This window comes from Arvicola amphibius, chromosome 11 (assembly GCF_903992535.2).
Source record: "Arvicola amphibius chromosome 11, mArvAmp1.2, whole genome shotgun sequence".
Taxonomy (NCBI): domain Eukaryota; kingdom Metazoa; phylum Chordata; class Mammalia; order Rodentia; family Cricetidae; genus Arvicola; species Arvicola amphibius.
Genome location: NC_052057.2, coordinates 91636826 through 91661406, shown reverse-complemented (window position 1 = coordinate 91661406; position 24581 = coordinate 91636826).

Genomic DNA, 24581 nt, shown 5'->3' with positions numbered 1-24581 from the left:
TTTTTTAGCTAAAAGAAGATAGCTAAGTGACAATTTGTCCGAAAATTTAAAGTGTAATCTTTAGACACAAAATGGTATGGCAACCAGGAAATCTGTAGTCAGTCTTGGCTTCTCCACTTCAGGTTTTCCTGTTTCCAACTAAGTAAACAGTACTCCAGGAACGCCAACTGAAACTGATCTCTACAGATAGATGCTGTGGAGCTCAATTACAAGTGAAGGAAAGTGAAAAACAACCAACATGTCTAGAATGGGTGGGGTGTCTTACCCTGCCCAAAATCAATAGACCATTATTTTTTTTCAAAGCTGGAGATCTTTAAGACCTCATTTTCCTAGGCTTGCTTTAAAAATATGTTCCTGTAATGGAAAATGGAGTTTTCCAGGTCCCCTAAGAAAGACTAATTGTGTAGCTACTGTTTGAATATGTCCTAGGCTTTCTCCATGCCTTTCTGTACATTTGAAGATGACCCCAGACTTATCGAAAAGAAAATCACATTATCTTGTCCCTGCCACATCTTTTTGACCAAACTATAGCATAATTATATTTTACTTACTGAATTTGTTTCTCATTTTTTAATACAGGGAAACTAATGTAGCAGTTTTATGTGCTTAAAGGGACTGATAACATGAAGACAGTGAGAACTTATAGGAAACACACATCCTTGCTCCGGAGCACTGATATCTAGGTAAAGGAGTGCTAATAACGTGGATAATCGGGCACATTAAATATTAGAGCAGCATCAATGATTGCAAAAATACATATGCTGCAAGGGTGTTGTGGAACCTTCTTTCCTGAAATGAAAAACAAAAGTCCCTTTGTACTTTTAGAAAAACAGTGAACTATGATCAGGAAATCAAATTATCATTTGAAAAAACAAAAAAAGCATGTCAACCAATTGTCCCTCGTCCTTGGCATCCAGGTACCAAAATTAACATTTTTTTTAAATATTGCTTTTAGCTTTCCTTAATAAGATAAATGCTACTGTTGCCATTGTGCTTGTTTTAGCGAGTTATTTGAAAAGAAGTTGGAATGAAGATGGATGATCCTGGTCCCTGTGTATTAGCCTCTCACTTTATAGTTCCCAGTTTCTTGCACATTTATTAACTCAAAGTAGTAACTATGGATTCCTGGATAGAACACACAAGCAGCAGTACTTATTTAGAGTTGTATTTAATGAGACCCTTAAAGACATACACTTCCCAATTTTTCTTCTGATTTAGCACTGCCAGCAACACTGCATGTTTCTTAGAAGCTAGACCAGTTAGCTGTTGTCTGTCAAATCAAGCACCAGGTGAAAGTGAGAGTCTTAACTAAGGCAGGGCTAGTGGCCTGGTTCCTATTGGGTTCTAGTGTCATGACATGACCTTTGCTGCACCACACAAATTTCTCTGATCTCTCTTCTTTCTCTTCTTATCTTGAACCGATTACCTCATTCTGTTGGATATTAAATTGGATATAGAGATTACCACATTCTTATAACTCTAGTACCTTAAATACTAAGGAAAAAAAAGGTTTGTGTCCTTATCTGGAAAAAAATAAAATTAAGTTCGAGACCAGCCTGGTCTACAAGAGCTAGTTCCAGGACAGGCTCTAAAAAAGCTGCAGAGAAACCCTGTCTCGAAAAACCAAAAAAAAAAAAAAAAAAAAAAAAAAAAGTACATAGAGCAACAGTACAATATACTAATTTAAAACACAGTGCTGGCCGGGTGGTGGTGGAGCATACCTTTAATACCAGTATTCAGGAGGCAGAGGCAGGCGGATCTCAGTGAGCTCAAGGCCAGCCTGGCCTACAAGAGCTAATTACAGGACAGCTAGGACTGTTACACAGAGCAATCCTGTCTAGAAAAAACTAAACAAACAAACAAACAAGCAAGCAAACAAAAAATCACAGTGCTGGGGGTAAGTACCCTGGAATATGGTTTCACATCCCATTCTGAAATAATGGGGTTTTCTGAGCAAACTGTTGGAGAATGGCCCTCTTTGCTGTCTTGGCCTCTTCTGCATGAAGTGTGGCTATTCACACAGCCTGTCACATTTGGTAATAAGATATGCACAGGTCTTTTTGTCTATGAGAAGCATCCATAGTATAATTTTTCAGTATAATTTTAGCCTTGACATAGTGAGCTAAGCAAATTTCTGTACTGAGATATTAATTCGTACTTTGTTCAGTTTATGAAATTGTAAAGACAAGGTTCCAAATGTGACTTTACACAATTAGTGGCATATTTATTAATATTTAGGCAGGTTTTGTCTTCTATCCTTCTAAAATAATGCCCTTGGAAAGCACCTTGTCTTCTAAAGTAATGTCACAATGATACATTTCACTACGTCCCCATGTGCTGCTTGCTGAGATTCTATACAATTATTAAAGTGCAGAAATACTCCATCGATATCTTGGCGACTTGTTGCAGTGTGAATTCTAAACACCTGCGTCTTTATACACTGCACCTATTTTTAAAAGACCATGTCCTATTGACTACTTATAATGACTTGAAGAATCAATACTCGTGTATTTTTGTTTCATAAACGTATTAGTTTACCTGTAATGGTGTCACCAGGTCGATTTCACAATTACAAAGAAATGATTTCTTATTCAGTTACTTTCAAAAAATAAATCATCTTTGATTAAGAGTATACAAAAGTGACCAATGACTCTGACTTTGATCTTAGATTCTACTGTGGGAGATAAATCAAAATCATCAGATTACATATTAGAAAAATAAATTAATTTAAAAATTATATAGAATGGTGTGGGCTTAGTAATGTGAGAAATGTAGATTGCAGAGGACAAGTTTTCTACTTGCAGCAGATCAGTAAGGCATTAAAACAAGAGACTCTGGAGAATGGCTCCAAGCGGTAGAATAAGTCTAGCACTACATGGGCACAAAATGAAGGTCAGCTTAGCTATAAATTAATGAAATAGGAGTAGACATGCCTTAGAACTTTAAAATCTTTCTCTAGCTATGTGTTTGTGCAGTGGGTGGGATGCAACAGAAGAAAATGAGCAACAAGAGTCGGGACTTAATGAACAGTTAGAAAAACATGGCAGAATTATATAATAATGCCACAGTCTAGAGTAAGAATAAAAGCAAACATACATTTTTTCAAGATGAATTTCATAGGTTCCAAGGCATCTTTAAGCTTTGATGCAGGATATTGAGCTTCCTTTACAGATGACATATAAAATTGACTGCTGGATTTTCCCTTTCGAAGAGGGCATAGAACACTTGTTATCCCTTCTATAATCATCACTTCTCATTACCATTGATGTGTTCATTTGGTCTTGGGGGGTGGCTAAAGGAGTGTTCATAAACTATTTAAAATCATCAAACACCTTTGAAAAAATAAATTAATAAATCATTCATTGTTGTGAACATTGTGTTACTAAAACCCTCTGTACCAAAAAAAAAAAAAAAAAAAAAAAAAACCATAATGTTTTTAGAACGTGAGCTATGGTCATATTTTATTTACTTTGTAAATTAATTTTATTCCTGATAATGTTGAGTCCCTTAATGCTACCACACAGGACATATATACAGATATGCATGCAGGGTTGACTAGCTTCTTATCCACAGATTTACTTTGACATAAAATCCCAAAGCTTGGTCAATGGTGTCACAAAACATTTTCATTTTCATTTTGATGATGATGTCATCAGAATAGTAACATAGTCTATGTGGCTATTACTTCATGCAAACCTGAATCTGTTTCTTTTGAAACAATTTAAGACTATGTTAAATGTATTGTAACAACTATATCACACCATAGTTCAAAGTAAACACTGATATCTCCTCCAGTGGAAGAGTTACCAAGACATTCTTCTCCTTGTAGGTGTTCATAGTAGCCAGACTGATTTTAGGATCATTGTTGAGTTTTGACAGGAATGGAGATTCTTGCTGCTTTTCTTGTCAATGGCTCCCAGATTTAAGACACCTGACATGTGTGGCCTTCACTGGTTTTCATCAGATTCATTAATGTAGTCTTCAAAAAGACAAAGAAAGTCAAAATTAGAAATATAATTTAATGGAGTCTTTTTATCAGCTTAATCCTACTTTGTAAACAAACAGGCTGGATATAGTGCTGTGGAAACTTTGAATAAAGACAACTCAACAGTTTTCTTTAGTTCAAAGAGAATCTTGTATTGTTTATGTTCTCCCCGGTAAATGAGACTCTCTTGTTTAAAGTTATATGTTTACTCACTCTTAGACAGTAAGTATGGAGTCTTAGTGCTTCTTATACTTTTCAATTTTACTAAAAAGTAACTAGCTAAACTTTATAGTCCCTCCATAGTTACATCCTCTCTTAACCAGCTGACTACTCTTCAAAGCTCTTCTCTAAACTGAGTTTTCCAAAAGTGTTCTTGAAATCCCACATTACAATGGTTTTAATAATGCGATTCAGCGATCTTGTATATTCAAATTCCCTTAGAAGTGAAGTGTGTTCAGGTCAAGGCAACACATCTGAAGAGGAGTTAAAGTCAGCCAGAAATGAGCTATGATTGTGTTACTGTTAGAAGTGAACAGAAAAACGTACATTGAGATGAAAGAGAACTAATTCTGTCAGAGTATTTCCAATCAAAACTGGCATGGAAATTATACGAAGCTTTTGAAAAGCTGGGACTAAAAAAAAAAAAAATAGTTGCATCCCCTAAACATGTAAGAGCTCTGTCAGTATACTTAAATGTCTGTCAATTTTTAAAGAACCTGACTTTTTATCTGATTTAAAACATTCAAGGGTTAAAATGGCAAAGCATGATTATTGAAGGTCATTTCAGCCTGGGTACATCATAAATTATTAATATGAATGTTTGTCACTCAAATCATAGCACAGGATGCCACTAAACAAGGCCCAGACCCTTCCTATCAGAACAGGGGTTAATTATGTGATGGGAGACAATGGCGGAAAATATAATCATATGAAATTTTTATAAGCATCTTAATGCTAAATTGGACAGAAATATAATCCATGCCTTTATTTGGATACAGAAAAATAAATATAACTTTGATTATAAAAACCAGAGAGATATTTAAGTATTCAACAAGCACCTACTATATTCTAAGAATTTTTATGGGAAGCATCCTGTAGATATTATTTTCAGATAAAATAAAGCAAAGAGATAATGGTGGTGTCTGCATTTCATTCCAGTACAAAGGCATGAAAATTGGGACACAAAGGCAGTAAAATTACCTCCAGGGGCTACATAATGTGATCTTGGGTTTTTGTTTTGTTTTAAAAAAGAATTAACTTTTCAAAAGCAGTAACTGACTTTTGCTGAATAATTTTCAAGAGGGAGAATAGATATTATGTTATTGCATAATAACAGGAAAATAAAATAATGAGAACCTTTAAGCCCTTGCTCTAACAAATTAGGATACAACACTTAATTTATGTTTATATATTACTTTAACATCTAGTTAAGTATGAAACCATTGTTACACATGTAGATGGAAACAGGTTGCATACATAGAAAACAGTGGAGAGGTGTACAAGGAAAGGCTTAATATTAGCATAAAATACAAACAACCATTGCTTAGTAAATAGAATCTTATAACACAATTGACTAAATTAATTGTCAAAGACAAAGAGATTACACGGTCTAAAATAAAAGGTTAAAATAGTACTATTATCCTATGTATTTGTGTTTTTAAACAACACAAATTCACCAGTGCTAATTTTCAATTACGCTGTACGTGATGGCTACACTTCAGGGGACATAATTAGTTTAGACGCAGACACAGAAGCTGTGTTCTACTGTGTTATAGAATACATATCTATTTCCTATGAATGCATTATTGAAGTCAAAACACTCTCTGTATGAGTCAGTATAACAATTACTGTATTCTGAAACTACCCATCCAGTCATGGGAAATTTGCTCCTATGCATGTTTCCTGCTGGAGCTGCCAGTAGGAAATGATTGATATTTCATTATTCTGGTTTTAGTCTTTCTTTGATTATCTCTTTGGTAAATGAAGTATACAATACCAGCCTATCTGATGGGGCATTGGTTTCTCGTAAGCATGGTAGAGGTAGAATCTATGCCCCTAGAGTGTCCAGCTTCTTGACAACCTGCATCACTTTTCTAACGTTCTTTCCAGAGGAATAAAAGGCAAAATATACATGGAAATGAAACAACCGACACCTTTATAAATAGGATTTTTGCAGTTGTATTGGCAAGCAATTCTAAGAGCATGGAGAAGAGCCATGCACAGATATTTCTCAAAGGAAGAAACACGAATGCACTCAGGTGCTAAGAACCATAACTGAGCACAGATAATGGAAAGTTATGTGCCCTCTTAAATCATAACTGAGCACAGATAATGGAAAGTTATGTGCCCTCTTAAATCCTGGCTATGTCTTTTTGATCACAACATAAAACATCTAATAATTTTATGTTAGGGGTGATGTATTATCTCATAAGAGTCCATGCACTGTTTCTAACAGTTGTATTTTTATAAACATTTTGGAAAGGAATTGAAAGTGACCCAGCAATTTTACTTGTACATGTACTGCAAGAAACATAGTAAGAATTTTCATAGAAGAGTTAAGTCTCAAAAGAAACAGTAACATGTCTCATAGGAGAAATGATGAATTAGGCATAATCAAAAAGAGTAGGCAAAGGAAAGAAGCATAAAAGAACATGCACAAAGAAGTTTAAGAATTCATGGAAAATCTGAATCTTTTCTCTAAAATTTACCAAGTACATAAATCAAACTACCTGTTCAGATACGTGCAAACATATAATATATAAAAATAATTGAATGCTGAAGATAGTAGTCAAATAATGTTAGTGGAAGGAAGGTAGGTTCACCAAAGACTAGAAGTATATATGTTTAGTTGCAAATTCTTTTCTAGTTCCCAACTTTTGTTATGGATAGTACTTATGATTGACTATTGCATTCTTAAGAACAAAACGTAAGTAGATACAATAAAAATAATCTTTGCATAGAAAAATAATGAGTTACATCATTAGTAAAAAATATTCTTAATAAACAATGTTAATGACACTCTAAAAACTATGATCCTATATATATATGCAACTCTACATTAATGAAAATATATGAAGTTTATATCAAGTACAAATTTATATGATCTTGCAATATGGCTTAAATCCCTGTCAGGGAGCAGAATACAGTGTAACTATTTCATTATGGTGTGTGTGTGTGTGTGTGTGTGTGTGTGTGTGTGTGTGTGTAAGTTAAGGGATAACTTTGGGGATTGTTTCTGTCTTTCTACCACATGATTCCTGGGATCAAGCTCAGATGGTTTAGTTTCTCTACCCTCTAAGCCATTTTGCCATGCCACTGTAATCATCTAAGAATCATAATTAAATGATAGAAATTAAATTTAAATTATAACACCTATACATCAAATATATATTAATCCAATATAATTAAAACTTTGCACAACTTATGAACTTTTGTAGGGATGGGGATCAAATATAGGTCACAATCCGTTCTGCACAAGCACTGTGATACTGACCTGCAACCCACAATTCTTTGTTCTTCTGGACAAGGAGCTCCTCATCTCCTCACAGCTTTTAGCTGCTCTGGTAAGAATGAGTGAACATTTGTCAACAGAATAGATTCCAGTCATTGTTCCCACAAGATATAAGCTATTTATTTGAAGATATGAATATGTTAATTTACTTTGGTGTAACCATTATTCATGTCTATGCCTAGCAAAATGTCATATTTTATACTTAGATACATTCAGTTTAAAAAACTAAATATAATTATGGTTAATCCATTGGATAATTAATAGTATTATCTATTTTACACACTTATACACTCTTTCTAATTCCATAAATAATTCTGGAAATAATGTAAGTACTGTTAAATGTGTGAATGTTTCATCATTACTATTTTAATGGAGAAAAAAGAGCAAATCATTCTCTGGTAAATTAGTTCATCTACAATGGATCTTGTAGTAATTTAACAATTAATCTATAATGAGGCACAAAAGAAAAGCATCAATTTCTATGATACTGTTGATAACTTGAGTGGAGAGTTAAGACGTTAAGTATTCCCTCTGTTTGTTTATTGTTTCTGCAAACTATTCAGTGTCCATTTAAGGGTGATAACTAACCCAACCATCGATCAAGAAAATCTCCATCCCAGAACAATAAGCATAAAACATCTGCACGTGTTTACCATGTGCTCTTTTTTCTTTCAGAACATTATGTGGAAAACTGGGTCAATGCTTCTTTGAAATATGGCAGCATGTGCTGCAACTGAGTCCAGTACCACATTGCTTTATCTCTACACTAACAAGTGCACTTGAGAGTTGGTCCTCATTCAGAAAGACATACCCTTACCTGACTGTCACTGCTTTTCTTGGACTAGGAGCTATATTTTACCTTGTTGATAATAAATAATCTGTGCATAAAAATAATGAGTTACATCATTAGTAACAAATATTCTTAATAAACAATGTTAATAACGAAGCTCTAGAAAACCCAATGTCATTTGGCAGAGGGCTGAGGTATTTTTACTGATGTTTGATTCTATGTTATTGAAGTTGTATTATTCCTAACCATTTCACAGATTATATTTACTAAGGACTATAATTCAGTGAGTATAAGAATATGAGAAAAAAAATTATGAATCCCTTCACTGGTTCAAATATTTGGAAACTTTAAATTTCAAGGTGAAGAAATTTTATTTGGGGGATGTTTTACACTATCATCAAATATAATCTATGGATTTGCCTCATGTCAATTCCTTTATTTACATTGCAGATTATGTTATCAACATTAACTATTTTATTAATGAAATACTTCAAAATCTGTGCCTTTGTATTTATGTGTGTACAAAACTAGAGGAACACGATACATAAATATTCTCAAGTTAACATTTGATACTATTTAGGCAAGGTCAGATTTTATTGAGCAGAAAATACATTTATAACTTAAGATAAATAAACACAACATACATAAATGTCTATAGAAATTTGCAAACAAAAATGATTGAGACGACTCTGAGAAAATGAATTTGAAGAACTACTAGAGAATAGACAGCATCTCGCTTTGCATTTATGTTTTCCTTTGCTCACAAAAGGGAATCTCTAATTATAGTCTGGGACTGTTGCCATATGACTAAAAGAACAGTTCCTTCATCGTGTCTTTTAGCTCTGGTGACCAAATGGCTAACGTCTGGGAAGATGTTAGCAGAAGTGGTGGGTGGGACATTGTTGAAGCTTCTTTTTCATGCAATTCTATTTGTTGAATGAAATTTTTGCACACTTATTTTTTGTTTTTCATTTTTATTTTTGAAAATGACATTTATGTATACATGAACTATGCATCTCCAGTCTCCCCAAATTCCTTTATATCTCCTCAAAATGCTTCTTCAAAGCTTTTTTTTTTAAAATGTAATTCCAGTTAGTGGAGCCATATTGGCAAAGAGATGTGGGCATAGAATCTTATTGGGCATGGGAATCCTACAAGAGACTACATCCACAATAAAAAATGATTCCTCCTTTTCAAGCAACTATCTAGTGCCAATAGCTCCTCAGTAAGGAGTGGAGTCTGGACATCATCTACCACAACTACTCTTGGATTTTGGACAACTTCATCTTGTGTAGGACCTGTCTATATGTTTCTTGGATCACAAAATGACCTGGTAAAAGACAGTCACAATGTGTAATGTCCCAGGGATGACAGAGCAATTTTTTGAGATAAGGTTTCTCTGTAGCTCTGGTGCCTGTCCTGGAACTAGCTCTTGTTGACCAGGCTAGCCTCGAACTATACCAGAGATCCACCTGCCTCTGCCTCCCGAGTGCTGGGATTAAAGGTGTGCGCCACCACCGGCTGGGTGATACAGCAAATTCAATACAATATTTATGAACTGCTCACTTCAGACTTTATAGAAGGCAAAATAAAATGTCACATAGACCCTTGCTTGCTCATAAAGGAAGCCTAATTCTTACCAACCTGTGTCACATAGATAGACTGCTTGTATCTGTGCTATAGTTATTATAATCAAGATAATTAAAATCTTATAATATTCTCAAATCTAGATCCTTCATCATTTCATTAAAATTTAGTTTTAAAATGATTTCAATTATGTATCCTTCTACTGTCTTGTCCAAGCTGTTTTGTTTTCTGTGAATAAATATTTCTTTTAAAAGGCCTAGAAAAGCTGGGCGGTGGTGGCGCACGCCTTTAATCCCAGCACTCGGGAGGCAGAGGCAGGTGGATCTCTGTGAGTTCGAGGCCAGCCTGGTCTACAAGAGCTAGTTCCAGGACAGGCTCCAAAGCTACAGAGAAACCTTGTCTCAAAAAACCAAAAAAAAAAAAAAAAAAAGTCCTAGAAAGATCGCCTCTGTTTGCTTTTACTTTTTTCTTTTCCTCGACTCAATAATAAACTCTCAAATACAACATCCCTGAGAACTCAGCTTCAGCTTTCAGAAATGCTCTTTAAGTTCATTGTGGAAAATCTTTGTCCTCCACATTTATACTTGTACTTAAAATATACTCTCTGTTTAGGTTGTTTTGTGTCAACTTGACACAAGTAGAGTCATCAGAGAGGAAGGAGCCTCAGTTGGGGAAATGCCTCCTTGAGATCCAGCTAGCTGTAAGACATTTTTCAAATAGTGGTCAATGAGGGAGGGCCCAGAGCACGGTGGGTGGTGCTATCTCTGAGCATCTAATTCTGGCTCTACAAGAAAGCAGGCTGATTAAGCCAGAGAAAAACCACAAACAAAGCGGGTAAGCAGCATCCCTCCGTTGCCTCTTCATCCGCCCTTGTCTCTAGCATTCTGCCCCTGAGTTTCTGTCCTGACTTCCTTCAGTGGTGAACAGCAATGTGAAATTGTAAGCTGAATAGAACCTTTCCTCCCAAACTAGCTTTATGGTCATGGTGTTTCATCTCAGCAATAGAAACCCTAAATAAGACCTTCTCTTCAGATGCTTATTTGACCTTGCACACTTCATTTGTGCTTGTTGTACAATTCTACTTAAATTAGATAACTATTGCATAATTACCAAGCAAATGAGAAAGCTCTTTTCATACCATTACTTTTTATCTTGGAAGAAAGGTTCTATCCTTTCCTATGTAACCACTAGCAATGTTGGTCAATCCCTAAATGTATAAGAATTCATAAGCCAATATTTCTACCTTTCCTTTTCTCTGGAATTTCAACACTGTTTGCTTTATCTATGCCTCCTGCTACAATTCATGTGACGTTATTCCTTGCTAACTGGCCCAGTTTGCTCTACCTTAGTATTCTTCCTTTAACATGACCTTGTTGTCACACCAGCTTTTAGATGATTTCTCCAGGCCTACGGATTATATCTTTCCTTAGGTGTCAGTTTACAAGAGCTATCAAAACACCAGAGGGTGAATGAAACACCAGGACTCATTTCTCACATTCTGGGGGCTGGAAGAACAACATCAAGGCCATAGCCAAAAGTTTAATTCTGATGTTTCTCTTCTTGGCTTCCTTAAGCTTCCTGCTCGCTGTCTCTTCACATGTGGTTTTCTTTCCATGTGTGTAAACATAGGCCAAATATCTCTGTGTGTCCTGATCAGTTTTGTTTGTAAGGCTACATTAGATTAGATCTCTCCCCAGGACAAAGGATTCATTTCATTTTATAATATTGTAAGTCTTGTCTCTGAACATAAATAAAGCTCTTTCAGCCAATAGCTTAGCAGAGTAAAGACAGGCAGGAAATCCAAATAGAGATAGAGAAAGAGTAGGAAGAGTCAAGAAGATACCATGCAGCTACTGAAGGAAAAAGATGCCAAAACCTTTGACTTACTGGTAAGTCAGAGCCTTGTGATGGCACACAGATTAATAGAAATGGGCTAATTTTAAAAATAAAATCTAGCAAGAAATACACTTGAATCATCAGCCAAACAGTATTGTAATTAACATTGTTTTTGTGTGATTATTTGGGTCTGGGCAGCAGGAAACAAAAATGCAGTCTCCATTTACATGAAATGATAGTACTACTGATTACATAAGGATGCTATTGTGAAATCAAATAAAATGATGTATATCCTGCAATTAATGCAGTGGGAGGCACGAAGGTTATTATTAAAGACATTTCTATCTCCTCTCTTCACATGTTTTACTTCAACAGGAGCCATGTGCTATTTTTGGTTTGAGGACCCTGTCATGAACAGCAGGAAAAAGTGTGTGTTCTAACAGTTATCCAGCTAATCTAGATCACTTTTTCGGTCATTAGCTCTGGGCCCTGAGTTGAGACAGTGAAGATTCAACCTCCCCTACCCTTGCCCTGTACTTTTCACCAGCTTTATTTCCTTCACAAGAGTATTTCCTGTTTCTGTAACTGTTTTCTCACTTTATTAAATGAAGGGAATAAGTTTGTTGTAAGTATTAAAACAATCCTACCCAGTTTTCTTAAAATTTTGGAACATTAAAAGTGTTGAGTAAAGGATGGCTATTATTTGAATGAATGAAACGAACAAATTTCTAAGCTATTTCAAATAATGCTTCCATGAATCAGGACAGCATGAAGAACATCAAATTAAACTAAGTAACTTCAAGGATATAAACAAGTACCTAATAATAGACATATTAGGCTTTCCCCCCCACAATATGTCTTCGAGTAAGGTCTGCATACTCCTCACAGAGAGAGCAAACACAACTCCATTTGATAACCCAGAGGCAGACATCCATATTTGCCATTCTCCAGGGATCCATGGATTCTTAGATAATTCAAAGCCAAAGACATCATCAAAAGATGCTGCCATAATAGGGCTCTTCCTCCCAGAGAGCCTTATCAGTCTCTTTAAAGAGAAGGTCCAACGGACAGGGGTTAGACTTGCCACGTGCTGAGGACTGAATGTGGCTCATACTGGAATGCTGAAGTGTGTCCTCCATAAACTATTGAAGTGAAATCCTAGCCTTGGAGAAGAAGTCTTCAAAAAGTAAAAAGAACTAGGTCCCTTATGATCCCATTGGCAGTCCTAGGAAGAAGAAAGAACTGTCCATGAATACATTGAAGGAGGGGCATTCAGGTATACAGATTGGGAAGTGCAGGTTTTAAGCCAAAAAGACTGTGTTCACCAATGATGAACTAGCAAAACTGATCTTAGATTTCTAACTTTTAGAATTGTCGGAAGCAATTTCCTGACATCTAAGCCACCAAGGGTATAGTATTTTGTTATAGTAGCCAAAGCCTAGGCACTTCCCTTACTTTCTAGTTGTGCATGTTTGGGTCAAAGCCTCACCCCAACTATTGGCATTGATACATCCAAAGAGTCTGGAATGTTTGGATGGATGCCTCACCCCCAACCCCTGGCTTCCGTGTATCCAAAGGGTCTGGATTGTTTGGGCAGAAGTTCCACCTCAAGCCCACTTCCCTGGGAGTTGCCTCAGTCAAGACTCCACACCTGAGAAAGTCTCATCAAAGGATGACCTCTCCCCAGAGATGCTGAAGATCACTCCCACTGGGTATTTAAACTGCCCCCCAGAAAACAAATATGTGGTTTTCTGGTCTTCCTTTCCGGTCTCTCTTCTGGGGGGCTGGAAAACCATCCAGGAGCCTTTGTATCCATTAATCCTGGGCTTTTTCGAATTCGGTTCCATTTGGTCAGATTTGAATTGTTGCATTTGTGGAGAGATTTATTGGAAACTTTCAATGCACCTGATAAAAGGTAGATGAGAAAATGTTTCACAAAACTTCCATCCATTCTTTTAAACCATTTCCCTAAATATAAAGGATGAGATAAATGCAAAATGTTTTTGGTTCCATGACTCTCCAAAAAGATACTTTTTTTAAAAGGTAAAATTTCCAAAACTTCCACACATTCCCAAATTAAAAAACCATCCCACCTCTACCTCCACATTTTGTCCTTTTATTCCCCAGCCCCAGCAGGTTTTTTTTTTTCTTTTTTTTTTTTTTTTTTTTTTTTTTTTTTTTTTGGTTTTTCGAGACAGGGTTTCTCTGCAGCTTTTTTGGAGCCTGTCCTGGAACTAGCTCTTGTAGACCAGGCTGGCCTCGAACTCACAGAGATCCGCCTGCCTCTGCCTCCCGAGTGCTGGGATTAAAGGCGTGCGCCACCACCGCCCGGCTCCCAGCAGGTTTTATTAAGATTCAAAGAAAACACCTTACTTCATCTGTCTGTTTTCACCTAAAAATTCCACGGAGACATTGATAAATATGACGACTTTCTCATCTTTTTGCCTGTAGCAGCATAGTCTAAATATAAGCATAATGTAATGGTACTACACTAATACATATTTGGAGAATATTATACAATATGGGGCACTGAAAATGACAGCTACATTTTTTTTTGTTGCATGCTCACATGCCACTTTAAATTCAAACCATATGCACCCTGAATCTTTTAAATTTTAACACTTTAAAAAAGTGGTAATAATACCTTGCATGAGATTGATTGTCAACAAAATATCCAGGGCATAATACAATACTTTTAACTGTAAGCACTAAATGATATATTTCTAGAATTTTCTTTATAAAAAGATGTGTTTTTATTCATTTAATTATGTGTGTCTCTATATGATTATGGGCATGTGAATGTATGTACCCAAGGATAGCAAAAGAGGGTGTTCGATCACCTGGGGTTGGAACGAACTGCTGAACAACCTTTCCAGCCACATTGTTATGATTCATTGACATAACTGAAAATTTATCATAGTATTCTCTTAATTTTCACATATAGCTAGCAATATGAAAATATTAAAAGTTACTTAGAACTGTGAATCCATTGTGTCCTGAGCCCCAATCTCTTCAATTTATAATCCAGCATTTATTATTTTGAGTGGAATAATGCCAATAAAATATAATCTTACTTTTTATTTTTTTCATTTTTATCTTTTGTTTTTTTCAAGGCAAGGTTTCTCTGTAGCTTTGGAGCCTGTCCTGGAACTTGCTCCGTAGCCCAGGTTGGCCTCGAACTCCAGAGATCTGTCTGCCTCTGCCTCCTGAGTGCTGGGATTAAAGGAGTGTACAGTCACAGTCAGGCATAGAATCATGTTTATTCTTTCCAAGTCCAGGTTTGTTTTTAATTTATTGTCTTATTATTTGTAGAGACCTGTTTATTTTCTAATAAGGGAGAGAAAGAGAAAGAGAGAGAAAGAAAAGGTGTGAATTTGGGTGGGAGCAGTGGTAGGAAGGATGTGGGAGGAGCTTGGGAAAGAGAAACCATAATCAGAATTAGTATATGAAAAAAAAACTATTTTCAATAAAATGTGGAGAAAATGTTAACTGTTTCAATATTTCTATACACAAATATATACAAACCAGATTGCCTAAAATGAAGCTTATTATAAATTATCATATTACTTTAGCCTGCATAAAAATATGTAAATTCCCTTTAGCCGTGAATAGCTAAAAATGTTTGTTCCTGAATGATTGAACTGAGCCAAGTAAGTTAAGATTACAGCCTTCAAATTAAAGCAGATATGGGTTTCATGCTTATTTATGGCAAGATATCTTTCTTACCTTTGGCAAATCTGCATAAGCGCTAATTTCACTGTCATCTGAGAACACGGTGCATCACTGAATTAATGTACACGATTCACATGGCAGACTTTCGCTTGTCAGTGCGCTGTCACCCTATGCCTCAGGTTTATTCTGTATGGGATCCTTACTAGGCAGCAAGGAACACTATAACATGCGTGGCACCGTTCTTGCTTTCCTCGTGCACCATGCTGTAGGAAAGGTATATTGGTAATTAAGGAATACCTTTAATCGATAACAATTACATATTAACAGGATAAATGCTTTGCTTCTGAGAGAGTGAACGCCATTATGAAATTACAATAACCTTGAAGAATATAGAGGACAAGTCGGGCTCCACTCAAAGAGAGATATCAGCTATACTGAAGACGACTTTCATTTCTCAAAGGATGAGAAGAAACACACCCGCGCTGGAAGGATGCAGCACTCAAAGTCTGAAGCTGCAAGAAGTTGGCTCTGACGGTGCTTTTGAGTTTCAACCCTTGTACTCAGCTCTGTAGATAGAGGATGAGGTGTTTATCGTGTTATAAATGGAGGCTGGGGCACTGTGTGGCACCCTTGGAACAATGCACTTAGTGTACATATACATGACCTACTTTATTTTTGAAAGGAGGCATCCATAGCAGTTTGCATGTCAACAACAGCCAGGAAGATCATCCCAGTCCAGGTTCTTCCTGCAGAGGAGTCTGCTCATCAGCAGGGAATTTTCTTTCATCAAGAGGATCATTCGATTTTTGTAATCCACATCCATTGTTAATTGATAGGTCCATACAATAAAACCATAATGTAATGATTGCCTTATGTTGGAAATTGTTTATTATAATTCTTAGCTCCACTTCAGTTCACAACAGCTACTTATTAAAGACGGAAAACAATTACAACTCAAGAAGTACCAAATCCTATGACCAGGAGACAATGCATAGATAACACCAAGTTCAAAACCATCTTAACATCCCTCACTTGAAACGCTGCAAAACCATCCGTGTCCAAAATACATCTTAGCATTTTAAAACTAAAAAAAAAAAAAAAATGCATTCTTAATTTCAATTGCTTAGTGTTTCTCCCGACTACACTTTTTCATTTCACCTAGGCTCCTCGAACTGGCTGCTAACTCTTGTTTTCACTGCACCAGAAGGAAAATAGCATTGAATTCAAACACTCAGACTCTGAAGGTGCAGTTCCTTGGGCAGCAGAGCAAATGGCTTGTGGTTAGCTCACTCCTAGGGACAGTTTCCAAGCATCCATCATCCCCCCAAAACAAGAATCTAGGAAAGTGATTCATTCACACAGGCTCTAAGGGCCACTCACTCAAGAAATTCAGACTGCACCCCTGCTTTCGGGATGATGCTGGGAGCCCTGAATGCTGCTACAAGCTTACCTTGCTATGCTTTGCTACTCAGGCAATGATTACCGTTGCTGCAGCTCCTGCCAACCTAAGTTTCTTCTGTTGCTCAAAATCCTCTTTCCTTCCACTTTCGGCAACCCACAATTCCTCCTCCAAGCGCTCAAATACTGTATTTTCTCATTCTCAGCCAGGTAGCTGGCAACTCAACTGGAAGAGGACCACTCAAAATACCCTGCATCTGGAGAGAAGACGCTCTTGTGGAGACAGCGGGGGAGTGGCGCGCGTCCCTCCTGCAAAGGGTCCTAGCGCCATCTCTATGCCTTCACATCACTTTTCGTTTTCTGCCATATCCACAGAGATTTCCTGAAGAGCCTGGGAGAAAAACGCGGAGCCACTCAGCCTTTCCAGCACTTGGGAAGCGGAATAATCGCAGGAAAGCTTTGCTGAACTTGAGCGTGGAGCATAAAGGAGAGAATCAGGGCTCGCAATAAAATAGCAAAATAAAATAATCAAAGAAACCTTCGTGGCAAAAGTTTACTTTCCTTTTTTTCCCCCCCGTTAGCAATGAACTCCTGCTCTCCAGTCCAGGTAAGACAAATTCCAGAGCATGGATTGCTAGTAGGTTTTTGTGGCGGATCTCTGACTGCTTCAAAGAGAAAAGATGATCTGGCTTAGAGCGCCCAGCTGTGCAGTAGAAGGGGATCCCTGCCTTGAGCGCAGCGTCAGGTGCCACAGGAACTACAAGGAGACCTACACCCCTATTTCTGCCAAAATACTGGAAAGGGAAATGAAATGGGCTGGATCTCCCTCCAGGCTTCTAGTCTCTCCTCTGTCTACAGCTGACTCTTTGGATCACTACCATCCAGTTTTTAAATAAAAGTATAGAACCCGAAATTAGTTCTGATCCAAAAACTGGCTAACGCAAGTCTTTGGTCAATTCTTTGCAAAACCATCTAGGTGAACTTCGGTAGCTCTTTGAGTCAAAGTTATGGAAAAGGAACGAGGGAATGTCGCGAGGAGATTCTGTCCAGGATATGGTGTCAAAATTCTTCCATTCAAAGGATGTCTGGGAGCCCCTTGCTTGGTGAGGTATTGCGGGCACTTCAATTCTCCACTGAAGATGGGGCGCTGGTCACCCTGAAGGTGGGGATGGGAAGAGGGTCTGAAGTCCTGCCATCTTCGGGTTCAAGGTTCCTGGAGAAGAGCTGACCACCGGGAAGAGCTAGGAGTGGAGATATGAGACAGGGCGGGGAGACAGGAGAAGGTAAAATAGACTTGAGGCCTCGGTTAACTGGGGAAGAGGTACGATGTCACCATGCTTCTCATTCTGGTAACCCCTGGTGCGGGCTCGCCTCTAGTTTTCGCCTGTGGCCTGTGGCCGCGATCGTGAAGCTGGGCGTGCGTGTTGCTGCGCGCGCGCGGGGGTGTGCGTGTGAGCGGTGCGTGTGAGCCGGGCGTGTGTGCGCGCAGTCCGCGCGCTGAGTGTGGCCGCCGGGACCCAGCAGCCCGCCGCCCGCCCGGTGTCCCTCCTTTCCAGCTATTCAACCTCCTCACCGGTCTTCCCATCATCCGCCCCTAACCCATTACGACCTCCACTCAAAGTTTCCTTGGCAGAGACGCCTGGGTGCAGCGGCTGAAGCCAAGACGCTGCGGTGGAGGGCGATCCTCGGCGTGGCTCTACTGCCTGCCGGCACCTGCTCCGCACCGAACCCGCCCGAGCGCAGGTTTTCCTACTTGGCGGGAGCAGGGGGAGGGGTGCGGTGGAGAGAGACCGAAGAAGCCTAGGCTCTTAACAGAATACACAGCTTGGCTGCCCAACGCATTTGTGGGGTCACAGAAGAAAACTGGATCCGCAGCCAAGTTGCCTGAGCAGGAACAGGGGAGGTTTCCACTGCCGCCGATGTTGTCCCTGTCTCCGTCACAACAGGCGTGAGGGTTTAGAGACGCCTTGGCTGCCAGGGCTTTAGAATCCAACATTTCCTCCCTGGCCCCCGTGAAAGAAAACGCCGACAGAGCTGAGACAGGGGGACGCCTGGAAGGAGACTCCAGTGCGCTTCATCCTCCTTGGCTTTGGATTTTAAGGACACCAACAGCATCTCAAGGTAAGAGACGGCAAACCCGCTGCTTGAATCTCCAGAGAGAATAACTTAAAATAGATATTGGGGGATACGGTGGGGGTTAAGGCAAGTTACGCGGAACCCCTTGGCTCTTGCCACACAGCTGCACAACCCGCGCGAATGGCTTTGGGCAGGCAAGTGGAGGACCAGCCAGTGCAGATGGTTGAGATCCAGGCGGCAAAAGGGAGTGTCCTATCCTCACACTTCTGGATACCTATTGGGAATTACATCTGGGGCTGGGTCCTCTGTCCAGGTCAATTTACATTTGGGCTTGGCTCTTGTTTTGTTTTATTTTCTATTCTGGAGAGGTTTTTTCTTAGCCCGGTACTCCCATTGCCTCTTTGCGATAGGGTGCTGTAGGCCCTGGTCCAGGAAGTAGATTGGGTGGCCGAAGAGGCTGGAGTAGGCGGGCGGGATGCGGGGATCTGGGAGTCCACGCGGCCACCGAGTCCGCTCCCTGCAGCCGGCGTCGGAGCCCGGGCGCAGCGGGTCGGCTGCGGTTCGCTTGGCCTCCGCTAGAGGCTCCCAGCGGGCGCGGCTGAGCCGGTGGGTGTGGGGGCGCCGGGCGACCGAGGGGTAGCTCCAGGAGAGAGCGTGCCCGCCGGGTGGCCGAGGCGGCGCTGCAGAGGGGGGTCCAACTTGGACCGGTCGGAGGACGTGAGCCCGAGTCTCCTTGCTCCTTCTAGCTTGGCGCCCCATCGCCGGGACCCGAGCCGGAATCCAGGCTGTGCTCTAGAAAGCTGTGCGGGGATCCAGAGCCACTTCGGGGAGGCAACAATAGTCAGCGCTCTGAGGGCAGCCCAGGAGGTAAAACCCATCTCTACTTCCAACCGTACTCCTGGACTAGGGAAATTCTCTGACTGGTATTCAGTTGGCACCCAGGAAAGGGTGGGGGTAATCTGTGAGGTCCCTGTCTACTGTTCCTTTCCTTCTTCTCGCTGACGTTCTGGGGTCTGTGCCTTCGAACTAATCCCTGTTTCCCCTGCTATTCTGGACATTTGCTTCCGTTAAGGGCAAGTTTTGGTTGTGTTATGTTTAATAATTTTTTCTTAATTTTTTGTTGTTGTTAGTGGTGGTGTGTGCAGGGTGGCTTTCTGTCACTCACTGCTAGGAGCTCAGCAAGGCGATCTGCTAGGTCCCCTCTGAGCCGCAGTGGACCCTGAGTGCAAGACTCAAGGGATGGGGTGTGGTGACAAAAGAGAGAACCACACCCTCTGCCTTTCCTCCCCCTTCCTCTTCACCTGCTGGTGGAGTCGCCCCATTCAGCATTTTACTGAGCTCCTTGCCCTAGGGACTGACTCTGAGAGCAGAGCAGAGCAGAGCTGCTGAGTGACTTGGAGAGGGGAAGAAAAGATGAGTAGGAAGTCATGGCAGGAATATCATAGGGGCAGAACGAGGGTGAAGTTAAGGATCCCAAGGAGGTGTGTGTGTGTGTGTGTGTGTGTGTGTGTGTGTGTGTGTGTGTTGGGGGAGGGAGGTGTTGGGAAATGGCTTTGAGTTCAGATTATTTGATGTTGGCTTTCCACATTTCACAGAGCTCCTGATATTTTCCGGTATGTTCAATGCAGTAACAAATATATCTGCTTGGCCATGGTGGCCACTGGATATGTTTGATTGTTGTGTTTAACCCACAGAAAAGTAAATGGATATTTAAAACATTGTGCCTACTTCAAGAGATTGCTGTGTGTCTGTCACGGTGCTAGAAATACATTTTCCAGTGTGCCGTGTAGAGTTTGTGCTTGTCACGTGTGGTCATTTTCTACTCTAACTCAATTGTAGAGTGCACTAAGGGTGGTTGTTACACCTCTTGTGATATTAACCCTCTTACAGAATAATACTCCAGGAAGGGAAAAAAAATAACTGGATCATTGTATGTTCTGGGAATAATGAAAAAAAAGGCAAGATCTAGCAGTTATGATATACCAGGACACACGATGAAAATGAGAGGAAAACCTAATTTTTCAGAATTGAGAAGCATGGTTAACATTTTTTTTAAAGACATCTTTGTATGGGTGCTCTCACCATCTCTATTAGTGTATATTACTTGCAATGCCGCTGAAGTGTGAGGCAGGCAAAACTGAAGCACTTCCTGCGGCTGAAAGCCAGCATATGTATTAGGAAGTACCAGGTATTTCCACCTTAAAGTTCTCAAGCAGAGCACCTGACTATTGAGGATGAAATGGTTTCATTATCATTCATGTGGAAGACATCCATTGTTTACCCATTGATAAATCTATATATGGAAGTTAATTGTTCATACAATAGCTGTATTTTAATGTCAATGGAGGCTAGAAAAATATTGATGCTTTATATTACAGACTATTACACACCATCATCTAGAGAGCATCTGTATCGTTTTTCAGGGGAGGCAAGATTAACTATTTTACCAGGGTCCCAGGAGAATAGTCAGTTCTTAAAATACATTGTCCTTAGAAATTCTGTGACAAACAAAATGATTGTTACCAGTCTACATAGTTACCTGCGTATACAGATACACAGCATGTATTTGTAGAATTAACCAAAAAAGTGAAATTTAGGGTTCAGTTGTCTTACTGAAACGCAAAAGATCTCTTTTATATTAAAAACCATGCTTGAGGTTTAAAATGTTTTGTGTTTCATAAAATTTTATTGAATCAAACAAGTGACGCTGCTTTGCAATCTCGAATTAAGTTTTGAGGCACCATCTCTAAAATATTTTCTTCCTAGTGCAGGCAATTTTAGAAAGGACCAAATACTGAACTCTTCCAGGGAGGCTTTGGAGCCAAAAATGGCCTGGGTCCTATGAAACTTCACATGTAGAATCAGAGCCGATAGGAAGTTGTCACAAATTAATTGGCTTGATGCTTCAATTAAAAACTGATTATGATCTGGCTCTGGTAGTCATTACGGTTGATTTCCTTTGGTCTCCGGATATTCTGGGAAAGGACTCTAGGTGGAAATGTTTTCCCGCAGTACAGGGAGAAGTGGTCGCTATAGGCAGACAGGCTTGGCAATAACTGATTCTCCTGTCTGGCTTGCCTTTTAGCCACAAGGCAGAATGTTGGATGGAAAAGAAAATCAATTTTCTGATTTTATATGAACATTCTTCCCCCCCTTTTCAAAAAAGGCCTCAAAGTAACCTTTTTATGATTTTGATGAGACGATACGTTAGCAAGCCACATCCTTTAATGGTTTAGAGGTTACCTCAGCATTACAAGCTTTAAAACTGGTTAGACACAAAACAGTACATATCATGCAGGGAAAACATTGAATTTGTAAACCATATTTGATAGTTAGATAAAGTAGAGCAGCACAGACAGGTGAATTCCAGGGCTCAGCCTTATATTTCTCACTGTATTCACCTTTATGATTTCCTTTCCATTTTGTTTTGTTTGGTTTTTGTTTTTATGGTTATTTTTGGCTGTGAATTTAAAAATGTTTCTTCCTTCCTTTATTTTCTTCAGAATAAAATCATTGTGAGGTATTTTACAATTAGTAGCTCTTAATCCATTTTTTTTTACATAGGTGGCAGTCACGTGGATGTCTCCTTCATTGGGCAGTGGCTACTTTGGAAAGGAAGGATGAGTAATAGTGGGGATGAATGGGCTGCTGTGGAGCTGTGGTGTTTCTACTTCCAGTGACTTTCTCCACTGTAACCAACTGTGCCTTGTTCACCATGAGCAGATTGCTCTTCCCGGAGCCCCTGCTCTGAAATTACTAGTGACTTTCAGGAAATCTTAAATTCCAACTAAGTCATTATATTATATTATATTATATTATATTATATTATATATACACATGCATACACAAATCTTTGTGTACCTATATCTTTATCTTTGTGTATGCTTAATATGACACTGGCTCCAACTGTGATTGCTTCCATTAAAATTATGAAAGTTATTCAATATCCATAAACACTTTTAAAGTAGTTAGCTTCTGGACTGTTGATTCAGTAGCTTGATCTATAACATTAAACTCAAGCCTCATATAACAACTTAGTTTTTAAAGTAGACCTAGCCATACAAAATCAAATAACCCACTTGTCCTGTTTCATTTTAGTGATTTTAGTGCCAGGAATGTTAGCTATGTGTTTCCTTTGTCTGGTGAATTAGCAAGAAACTAGCAAATATTAATGAATTCTGGATTTGAATAAAATTTTGAAACTTCATTGGCATACTTATGTGGTCTTTTGATAAACCAAGAAGACCATTAGGATTTGTAATTGGAATGCAGTTTTATTGTAGAATATTATTTTAAGATGTGTTACATTTTTAATGCTGTGGAACATTTATTTTGATGATGCAAAGACATATTTCATTTTTTTTTTAATGTTGCATTTGTTTCACTCTGCGAAGCTGTGTTACTTTGCCTGCCTAAAACACCTGATTGGTCTAATAAAGAGCTAAATGGCCAATAGCAAGGCAGGATAAAGGATAGGTAGGACTGGCAGGCAGAGAGAATAAATAGAGGGAGAAAAAGAGAGAAAGGAAGAGAGATCAAGTTATGAGAAAGGAAGGGTACAGCCACCCAGCCACACAGCTAGCCGCGGAGTAAGAATGAAAGCAGGATTACAGAGGTAAGAAAAGAAAAAAGCCCAGAGGCAAAGACAGATGGGGTCATTTAAGTTAAGAAAAGCTCGCTAGAAACAGACAAAGCTAGGGGTGGTCATTTATAAGAAAGAATAAGATCCTGTGTGTGGTTTATTTGGGAGCTGGGTGGCAGGTCTCCCAAAGGATCTAAAGAGCCAAGGAGTAAAACTCAACAACACATTTTGCTGTGTTTCTTAGTTACATTCATTGGTTAATATTAATCTCAGCCTCTGTTTATTAGCTGTAAGTCAGATATCATTTCCTTCTTTTCAGCTTTGGATTCACTGTCAATATGAGTTTATTTTCATTATAAAGTGAGTAAGACTAAATTGAAGCCTAGAGGTCTACTCTAGAAAACAAATTGCATTTTGTTTCAGATAATAGAACATAATAGCAATCTGTCCATAAAGAGGGAGTTATCATCTTCACAAAATTAATAACCAAATTTCAGCATAGCAGAAATAGATGTAGATATTTACATTTCCGGGCACATTACAGCTCTAGATGTGGTGCTACAGAGTTGGTGAAGTGGATTCTAAATTGGACTGCATAAGAGGACCTGGTATGTTCATAAAGTTTCATTCTAATATCAACTATGGTTAGCTCTAAGGCATCTACCTAGTAGCCGGCACGAACAGAAAAGCTAAGCATACGAAATGTATTGTTCCTGGTGTTTCCTGGGAGTCACAAACTGCCTCATGGGAATGCCAAGCTATAAAACAGTGGGCTCCAATGCTCAAAAGAGAGGTGTTTTTATCATCCTAACAATTATTTTTTGCTGGACTTGAGTCACACATGGACACACATTCTTATATAATCCTCTTACCCTGCAAAGGCACAAGCATATGTATACATATGGGGAAGGAGAAAGATAGTGGTTCCTATAAAGATAAATGATGACTAGAACCTGCTCATTAAGCTTGTGATTATGGTTTACATATGGTTTCTTTTATGTAATTTCACTGGTAGGTAGTCCCAAAACCATAGCCTTGTCCTCAGTTGGTTTCATTTATGTTAATTAATATTTGAAAAGTTGTTAATATTAACATGATGTTCTATTTTTTTACTTGACATTTAAGATATATATGATTTTTCATT